Genomic DNA, 9,134 nt, shown 5'->3' with positions numbered 1-9,134 from the left:
TTCTCTTCTTGCTTGTGTAATTAGTAGTTGCTTCCATTTGGGATTTCTTTGCAGGAATCTTTCTAAGCCAAGTATCTACTTTGGGGCATGGGGGTTAGTTTAATTAAAACTAGATTGTTTAATCTACAACTCCACTTAACCCTTCCACGGTGTGGAACTCTCAGTCTTCTCTCAGAATAACACGTTTCTTGTAAGTGACACCTGGGCTTCTGACACATGGATGAAAAAAGTCATCATTGTCAGCCCATACGTTAGATATTAATAGAGATAGATTTTTTTCTGATATTTAAGATAACATAAAGGCTTTGATATTGTCTTTCCTGCACTTCAGTGAGTGGTTCTGCATATTCCCCAGATTATACCTACACCTTTTTGACTCCAGATGTGCCCCCGGCATGACTATTATAAACACCTTCAGCATAGATCCCAGTTCCACATTCTCTGGATTGGAGTCCTGAGAGAATGTGCTGTAAGAAGGAAGACTTCTGCAGGTTTAGTGTGACTGTAGGATTATAAACAGGAAGAAAGAAAAATGCTTTCACAGTACAACTTTAGAAGGCTTGGTTGGGTTTCAGAAAACCAGAACTATCAGTATAGATCTAGGATTTTGGACAGGATACTAGGAAATCCTTCCCTGGATCTTGAAAACTTCAGTTGTTTCTGCAAAAGTAGTTAGGTTACAGAGTTCTGATATAAAATAAGTGGGGTCAGGTATATTGGATGTTGAGCCAGAAGAGACGCTGCTTATGAGAAGCCAGACTTTGGAATATTTACAAATTATGACTTAAGCAAAACATTACCAAGCAAGTCTCTGTACCTTATCTTGCAATTACTACATAGGGAAGGGCAAAGACTCATCATGCCTTCCAGATTTTATTGGGCATGGAGAAATTCTGGAACCTAGGCTTTCCATAGACAGACTGCTAGTTACTGAAAATCTCTTTGATGGTTTTCTGGTCACTTCAAGGGCTCGTCAGAAAGACCCCTATCCAGAGAGCAGTCTGGCTTGACCACTGTCTTGGAACAAGCAATTCTCTTTGGAGTAACTTTGGCTTCCAGAAGAATAATAGGGCAGCATAGATTCAAGGAACATGTGTATTCCAGCTCCAAATGGAGGGATAAAATACCAAGAGATCATTTAAAGCATACATTCAGTGAAAAATAAATGGCATTTTAGGGCTTTCTTTCTTAATATGTTCTCTCATAGTAGCAGAATTGTAGCTGGGCACATCTTCATGGCAAAACTACTGTTCCCAGCTTCTCTTGCTATATGGCCATATGACTGAGTTCTTGTCAATGGAATCTGAACCACTTCCACTTCTATTGCTTGGGATATTGGTGTGTCTATGCCATGCTCTCTGTCTTATGACACGAACCCAGTTATTATGCTTTGGACATGTTGATGACGATGATTCTCTAAAGTGTGGCTGAGCAGTGAATGGATCCCTGAATGTGGAGTAAGGGTGCTGCTTCCCTCCCAAAACCTGGACGACTGTAATAGGTGCTGTGGTAGGCTGCCCAGACCTTCTCCTTCAGGCCTGAAGCACTCATTCCCCAGATTTTGGATACATTGGCTACTGATGGTTCACATTTCAATTCTTCTTCTGGAATTGCTCTTGGCCAGAGAGCGCTGCTTCACTTGAAGTTCCACTCCCTCCCCCAGGAGCAGCCCACAGCCAATAATTGGTCAATGCTGGGTTGAAAGCCCTGGGCCTCATGCCTCAATTTTGGACAACTCTAAAAAGCATTCCAGCTACAGAGATCACTGTGGTGTTGGCCAAAGCTTTTGTTGCAATTGCAATAACACCTCTGTCCACCTCCTATTCCAGAAAGCACTCCCTAGTAAACCTGGTATGGAAAATTCCTTATCAGTCAATTTCCTACCAATTGGGTTGAAATCCAACCCAATATACCACTCACACTGTGACTTTTACATGAGTGGGGGAAGACCCTCTTATTTATTCCTTAAGTCTGCAATGTTATGTTTAGTTGTTGCAGTACCTGAAACTTCACCTTAATTCAATTATTGAGTAGTGAGAAACAAACTGACCTGGGAATTAGATGACCTGAATCCAGTTCTGTTTTTTCCAGGAATTTGTTTTTTTGACTTTGAACTTTACTTCTCTTGGCCCCAATCTTATCTGTAAAATGAAGGTGTTGGATTAGACCATTTTAAAGGTCTCTTCCAACTTTAATAATCTGTGATTATCTTCTTCCTAAACTGTGTCTCTTCGTGAAGCTATAGCGATATCCAGTGGCAGTTGTATTAGTCGAAAATTTCCACCCAAGCAAAAGATTTGGAATGTGACTCTACATCATGACCTCTCTCTTGCTTTCCTCATCCCCATCTCCCTTCCCTTCTGCCTGCACCACCTGTCCCATATTTTCTTTCTGATTCATCTCACCCACCAGCCAAAGAGTAGGTCCAGAAAACCTCAGTCATTTCTTTGAGCTCAGCTGCTGCTGTATGCTTCCAGCTGAAATTCCATCTGGAGCTACTGTTTTAGGCCAACTCCTCCTGTGAGAGCCATCTTTTTTCTATTGCACCTCTCTTCCCCACACCTCAGGGGTGGCTTGGGCAGAACTGGCCACGAGGGCAAACATATTACTTTTTCTTCCCCAAGTCAGAGCTCTTTTGGAATCAGAATAGTCTTGATAACTCTCTCAGGGAACATGATGCTATGCTGGGCACTGCAACCAGCCAGAAGGACCCACCCTGCCTTCATGGCACTTACATACAAGCTTAGGCATTGTCACTCAAACAGTCAGGAAATGGTTAGTTTTTTTATTTAATAGTGCTGTGCAGTTTAGGAAGTGTGTTTTCATGTTATCTCAATTCAACTCTGAAACAACTCAGCAAGTCTGGTATTGTTATTATTCTCTGGCATTATTACTATTATTATTATTTTACAGAAGAATTGCTTTTCTAAAATCACACCATAATTGCCAGATTTAGGACTGGAGCCCACATTTTCTAACCACAAAACCTGCACTTTTTTCTTGCCCTTTTAATTTTAACCTAATAAACTCCCTTTCTAGATCCATGCCTATGTCCTCCTTGCAGGTCTCTGGGCTCCCATGAAACTTGGCTCATGTCTTGGAATATAAATAATTAGTTGGCAATGTGCCACCCATCCACCCGACTAGATTGAGAATGCCTTGAGAATAGAGCCTGGGTCTTGGTCATCCTTACATTTCACTTGAATGACTAAATATTTTTAGTTTATAATAAGTTAAATGTGATTTTTTTGTCCTACAATACCAAGACCTTTCACATTGTGTAATGATAACAGTAATGAGGAATGCTCATACTCATATGTAGAGGTAACAGGAAGCTCTCTGTGGGTGCGGCATTATAAGCCTGGAGAAATCTCCTCCTTTACTGCCTCCCAGATGTCTTTCTTTCTTTTTTCTTTTTTTTGTAATATGGTAATATTTTATTTTTTTATTTATTTTATTAGTTTCAGGTGCACAAGACAAAGCAAAACTTAGATGTTTATCATTTATATCCCGCACACTGTGTGAACCCCCCTCCCCCCATCCACTATCCTTCTGTATGTTCCCCAAATTAATTTTCAAAACCCCGTGGCCATCTTGTGGTTTCCCAGATGTCTTTCTTAAATGGTGGTATAACCTTTCATTTCATGGCATGTAAGGTTTCACATGAAGTCCCACACTAACTTAGATTCACTCTGGTTTGTAAGAGGCTTCTCCAAACTCTCTTCCAAGAGGAGGCTTGGGGAGAAGGTTGTGGAAAAGCTGTACTTAAGACAGGGGGAGGAAATACCATAGAAAGAGGAAATGGGACACTAAAAGTGGATTCTGGGGATATTAGTAGCAAATGATCTGACCTGGCAATTTGGCCGGTACAGGTTTTTGAAGCTTCAAAAGTCCCTTTCCTGTACCTTCAAGAAGTTGGCGTGAGTGGTGGGAGTAAACATAAAGGTGGGGACTTAAGGCACTTTGGTGCAGTTGTGAAACAAACAATTCCATGGTCGAGGGCCGCGTGACTCCGGAGCTAACTCAGAGGTGGAGCGTGGCGCAGCCTGGAATGGCTCTTGCTGCCTCTGCGTGTTTCGGCACCAGGCTGTGCTACTTCAGCACCGAAGACAGCGCCTCGAGGGCGCCCCTCGGAAAGGAGCTGGGACTCCGTGGCTGTTTACATTGGGAGCTCTGCCTGTTTGAGCCAGTGTCCTTGGCAAGCTGTGCTGAAGATTGGAACCTGGGGTGTTGAAGCTCAGCAACCATAGGTCTAACTCAGATTCCTTTGGGTTTTACTCCAGGCTAGCAATCATTTCCCTTTCAAGTCTATTTCTTTAGACTTTAAGTCTCCCTTTTCTTTTTCCAGCTGTTTGAGGCATTTAACTAATTCTTTCTGCCCTATTGTACCAGAAATGAGGTGAAATGCTGTGGCACCTCTCCTCTTCCCTGAAATAATTTCATTTCTTTTGGTCTAAGTGTGCTCTTTCTTTCCTTGGACCTCTGGCTCTCCATTTTCCATGCAAAATTTGGCTAAACAGCCCTGGATTTCAGGGAAAACATGAATGGACACTAAAGTATAATTGACAGCAAGTTGGATGCCCACTTATTTTCCAGTTTCCCAGGCAGTACATGGACCTTTTGGCAAGGACCTTTTTCAGACATGATGCTTTAGCTCAAGGGGCATGTTCCCAGTAGTAGAAATTTCAGGCCAAAGTGGAAGATAATGTTTAAGAATTTCCAGGGGGAAAAAAAGAATCTCCAGGGTCTCAGAGATGCCAGAAATTATGCAATAAAATACACATTGATACTCTACCTCTTTGAAAGGCCACCCTGGGTTTATATCTAGCTCTTCACTAACCATGAAGATCAGAGCAGGTCACTTAATTTCCTTGAGTCTCAGTTTCCTGAAGTGTAAAGGGGGATGACAACAAATATATATCTTGTGTAAAAATTCATGAGATCATTCATGAAAAACTGTTCTGTTAACTGCAGAGTGCTAGCCAATAATTGATAATAACAGTCCCTACAAAACCTTTGATGGGAAGATATTGGCATTTCTGGGTTCCTAATCATTTTAGGCTATGAAAGTGTCACACCATGCACATCAGAGAGGTGCAGATAGTGATGCCAGGAAGATTCAAAGGAAAGCTTGTCATGCTGCTTTGAGTTGGCTGTTGCCTGTGAACTTGGCTTTGGTCCCTTCTGTATCTGAAAAAAAATTTCTTTTCTTCCATTAACTTAATAAGCCAGGGACACTCACACTGACAGAGTTGATTTATCAGACAGTCACAGTGCTGTTGGAAAGAGCTAGTGACACATCCCTTCCTCCACCCTCATTTCCCTCTGGCAGTTAGACATCTCAGAACCTTGCAGAAGCCCGTGGGTTTTTATTAGTCATCACCCACATGTTCCCATCCATCCCCCAGCTACCTTCATGTCACTTCCACTCATTGCTGCCATAGCTTTTGGATGATTTGACCTTCCTTTAGAGTTCCTAAGAAAGACTGCTTTGTATTTTCTCTAAGGGAGGGTAAGCCCTATAGCCCTACGTATGTGGACAATGTAATTCCTGCTGATATGCTTCTGTAGGCATTTCGCCCTTGCCAGTAATCTCATTATGTACTAGGATGGTTGGTGTAATGATGATGCTTGGCTGTCTACGCAGCCTCCATTCCCCCTTCTTCCCTAACAGAAATCCAATTGTGCTCATCTATCCTTCATTCTTATATAACCATGTGCCTATGGAACACTGACCTCACCCTGAGCTCCCAATTATGCCTGATTGGGGAAAGGATATTCCTTTCCCCAGTGCTGGTAGTTACTGCTATGAGGTCACCTAAGAGATGGTGAAGTCTCTGGATGAGATGCTGAGACTTGTTGCTGCTAGGTTGCTACCAGCTAATAAAGCCAACACCATGAGTGGCATGGCAGACAGATGAAAACAAGCTGGGTCCTTGGTGACATTGGCAAGCCACCAAATCAAATAATTCTGAAAACGATATTTCTTCTGGCCTGCCAGTTATATGAGATAATCAAGTTCTTTATTGATTGAGCAGGGGTTTCTGTTACTTGCAGCTAAAAACATTCTAATACACTTAGTTGCTGGGCAGGAAATGACTCTTGATCTGCTACCGAGCCCCACAAACAATACCCCAAATCAATCTACTGAGCTTTTTAAAAAAGATTTTTATTTAAAATATAGCTAACATACAATATTAGATTAGTTTCAGGGGTACACCATAGTTAGTCAACATTTATATACTTAAAGAAGTGATCACCATAAGTCCAGCCACCATCTGACACTGTTCTATGCTATCACAATATTAGTGACTATATTCTCCATGCTGTACATTACATCCCCATGACTTATTTGTTTTATACCTGGAAATTTGGGCCTCTTATTCCCCTTCCCCCTTTTAAATTGATCAATTACAGTTGACATTCAATGTTATTTTATATTAATTTCAGGTGTACAGCTTAGCAGTTAGACATTTACATAATTTAAGAAGTGATCCCCCTGACTAGTATAGTACCTACTAGACTAGTCTAGAACACTATACATAGTTATTATCATATTATTGACTATATTCCCTATATTTACTTTACATCCCCATGAGTATTTTGTAACTACCAGTTTGTACTTTTAATCCCTTTCCCTTTTCTACCCTGCCCCCAACTGCCTCCCATCTATCACCCAGACAAATCTAGTACACATCTGACACCATACAATTACAATAATATTGACTATATCCATTATGCTGTACCATACATCCCCATGATTACTATGTAGCAACCAATTTGTACTTCTTAATCCCTTGTGTGGGTTGTGTGTGCTCTCCTGTTATAGCTGAGCCTTGGTTGCTATTGGCACATCAATGCGTGGGCTTGACCCTCAGGTTGACTGGCTGTGGGATTTGGCCATGTCCACAGCTTATGCACTGCTGTGTGGGAGGCTTACTCCACTGAGTGGGATTTGCCCCAGCCAGTTCTGGTGCCTGTTGAGACCACCTTTTGTGTGTGCCACTTGTGGGGTTAATTGGGAAGTGCTCTGCCATGGTCTAAAGCCAACCTCCAAGTATGTCGGTTCTGGCACCTCTTGGGAGGGGCTCTGGTGCAGGCCCAGGTCACGCACTGCCTGTGACCAGCTGGGGACTACTTGATAGGAGCTACAAAGTGATTCGAGGTTGTTCGCTGCTTGTGCTAAACCTGGAGGTGCGTGGGAGAGGCCACACTGCAAACCAAGGATGAGGACGTCTGCCACCAGTACCAGGCCTGGGGTAGTTCTGCAAAAAGCCAGGACACCTGGAGGATTGCTGCCAGCTGCCAGCTCCCTTAAGGTTCAGCCACTGATAAAGCCTCATGTAGCATGCAAGTTGGGTGAGGCAGGGTCTCATGGAGTCACTAGAGTGGGAAGAGTTATGGTCACCAGGTTAATGCAGATTCTGGTTTGCTGCCAGTGCTGAGCCTGGAGCAACTCAGCAAAACTTTCAGAGCACATGGAGGCCAGTCGCTGTCTGCCTGGGGCCGGTGGATTCTGATAGTTTTCCAGGGAAGAATGCAATGAGGGAGGGGCTGGCTGCTCCTCTAAGTGCCTCCAGCAGTGTGCTAGTTGGGTGTGGGGGTTCCCAGCTGAGTCAGCAGGGTGGAGCAGTACAGCTCACGGGCCAATCAGATTCAGATTTGGCCTGTGGGGGCAGGCTTAACATAGGAAAGATGGCGCAGGCCTGCCAGCTGATGAGAGGAGGATCCCTCACCAGGAAAATGCTGACTGTTCTCCAGTTTTTCCTCTGAAGCCACACACGTCAGTCTGTCCTCTGTATTTCTTTGAGGCCACCCAAGTCACCATCCTCTGCTGGAGCCCAAGGTGAGTGCCTGCGAGTGAGTGAGTCTGTATGCTGGCAATTTAGGAGGACATCTGGGTTTCCCACAGCCTTCTGTCCCACCTAAATGGTCAGAATCCCCATTGTTTTTCACAGCCAGGTGTTGTGGGGACTCCTCTTCCCAGCACCAGTTCTCCAGGGTGAGGAGCCTAGTGTGGGGGGCTGTGGTCTCTTGCTCCTCGGGGGGCGGGGGAGCGGGGAACCTCCATGGCCGAACAATACCTCCTGATTCTCAACAGTCATAGAGAGGTTTGGGTTCCATTCTGAGTCTTCGCCTCTCCTACCAGTCTCAACGTGGCTTTTTTAATATTTGTAGTTATAGGACTTCTGTTCGGCTAGACTTCAGATGGTTCTCCAGGTTGATTATTCTGTAATTTAGTTGTAATTTTAATGTGTTCATGGAAGTATACAGGCACAGTGTTTATCTACTCTGCCATCTTGGATTCTTCTCTACTGAGCTTCTTAAACCAACAACATTTTCACTCACTCCTGCCATTCTTAGCTGCACATATCAGGACATAAGGTGACAGTAGTTAGGAGACATTTTCTGCCAGTTTATGGATTCTATTTTGTTAGATATTCAGATTCGTTCTTAATCATAGCTGGTTCTACTTTCTCTAGGCGCCTAGCCTCATTTGCTAACTTAATTGCTTGATGTGTGTAGTTTTCTTTGTTTTGGTGGGAAATATGTCCTTTAGTTACACAGAGAAAGGAGCCTACAGGGAAGAAGATGTTAATCAAGTAGGAAGACCCTGTTGCTCCTTGGAAGCAACTTTTGGGGCCCAAGATTCTGTATATAAAAGGTTTCTGGGGGCCACATGTACTAATATTCCTTAAGGGGACATATCAAGAAGATATCATGTCCACACTTCTATGCAAGACTCTCTAACTGATGATCTATCAGGTGGAACAGTAATTTATTTTTCTCAGCTCTGGTGTATTGTCCACCTCACAGGGGTGGTAGAAAATGGAGGAGGCCATTTTAAAAGGAGGATTCTTTAAACTTGCAGATAGATAATAAATGGGCTACTAGATGGAAATTAGAAAAGAAGGGACAGATGGGGCAACTGAGGGACAAAAGAAACTGAAAGAGATTAATTTCATACTCAAAAGCAGATCCAATAATAAAATCCAATCAAGAAATCATATTGAGCACCTCCCAAATGAAAGTTTTGTAGGGAGGTTCACTGAGGTATTCTCTCTGTCCTTGTCTAGTTGAAAGATGATATAAACAAGCAAAAAGTTACTTTTAACTATAAAACTAGCTGAGTA

The sequence above is a fragment of the Rhinolophus sinicus genome, chromosome 15 (genome assembly GCF_057876585.1).
Source record: "Rhinolophus sinicus isolate RSI-liver-muscle chromosome 15, RSI-T2T, whole genome shotgun sequence".
Lineage (NCBI taxonomy): Eukaryota > Metazoa > Chordata > Mammalia > Chiroptera > Rhinolophidae > Rhinolophus > Rhinolophus sinicus.
This window is presented reverse-complemented; position numbering follows the sequence as displayed.